We start from the raw sequence: 1,560 nt of genomic DNA on the forward strand, positions 1-1,560 counted from the left end.
CTCTCTCTCTCTCTCTCTCTCTCTTCCCCTCTTGCTCTCTCACCTCACATCTAGCCTATATTGAGGATAGGAAACAAAGTGGCGATGAGAGAGAGAGGGGGGGGGGACAGAACTCGTCATAGCAGTGTTGCTGCTGGTATCCCCTGGTGGTGGTGGCGATGGCCCGCTGGGTGGCCAATAAACAGCACTGCTCCACCAGCTGCGCGATCGTATCGCATGCGTGCCGAGAGTGGCTAGAGAGCCGAGGCTGAGTCTGTCACGGCGGGTGGCTCCCCGCCCCGCCCCGCGCTCTCATCGCGGCGCCTCTATGCCATGCCTCGTCTCATCGGAGCATTAGCCGCCAAGGCCTGCGGTGGTGTGCTGCACTTCCACCGCCGCCGCCGCCGCCAAGAGACACAACTACTTTACGTGTGTCGCAGGGGAGGGAAAGAGCAGCAACGACGGCGCCGGCACCGTCACGCCAAATCAGGCGTATGCACACAAGGTCGGCCGCCAATCAGCCGCATCATCATCATCGCGAGCTGCAGCAATCATTGCTGTATTGGTTGTGGCGCACCCCGGCGGGTATACGGTGCCGCGCTGCTGTCGGGTGTGTATTACCGAACGCTGCCGAGGCTCCGCGCAAACGCGCTGCCCGAACGTTTTCCCTTAAATCAGCAAATTTTCACTTCGTCGGCCAGCGCGCGCCAGCAGTATGGTGCGTGGCCGCTGGCTGAAAACAGTCTCGATTCAAAGCCCTTTGAAGACGGTCACCGAGCGATGCCAATCCGCGCTCGACCCCTATACGACCCTACGGAACTACGCTTCCCCTCACCCTCGGTACAAACCAGCGCAGTGAGATACGCTCAAAACACTGTGAAAAATACTCGTAAGGGGTACTACGGGTTTCCATGATAAAAGTCGTAAAAATTCAATTTGAAATTGTAAATTTACAAGCACTCCCTATCGACTTGGAATTGACCGACTAGCAAGAATGGGCTGTCGTAAATTTACGACATATTTTGTGAATCAAAACTACAACAAATGTCGTAAATTGACGAGGATATTTTTCACAGTGAAACAAAGGTAGCAATCAACATCCTTCCTTGGAGTGATAATGACTTTCATGCCTTTACAGAGGCACTAAAAGATTTGCGCACCTGGAAAGGCACTCAAATGCCCCCAAAGGTGCTAAATTTTAGTGCGTCTGGACACTTTCGTGCCTTTCTAAAGGCATTGCAATTTAGCACCTTTAAGAAACACCAAGTCCTACCTCTGCTTTTCGAGCGTATTAACAATAACTTTCCCTATTTATTTTTTTCACTTTTATTGTTTAAAAAGGCGCTCATTGAATAACCTAAAAGCTCGGCTCGAGCACTGCGCGGGACAAACTAAACCGGCGACAATGCGATGGAGACCGGCGATAAGCAACAAGACGGATGGCTCACGTGCTGGGTCCGTTTGAGGCGTGGCTCGTCCTAACGAAAGGGAAATGAGAGAGAAAGGGGAGAGGGGGGGCTAGCGTACGCAACCAGCTCATCTCCCTCGCCTGCCCGGAGTGGGGCCGGGGGAGTGGTGGGG

This window comes from Frankliniella occidentalis, unplaced genomic scaffold, assembly GCF_000697945.3.
Source record: "Frankliniella occidentalis isolate FOCC.00 unplaced genomic scaffold, Focc_3.1 Scaffold3863, whole genome shotgun sequence".
Lineage (NCBI taxonomy): Eukaryota > Metazoa > Arthropoda > Insecta > Thysanoptera > Thripidae > Frankliniella > Frankliniella occidentalis.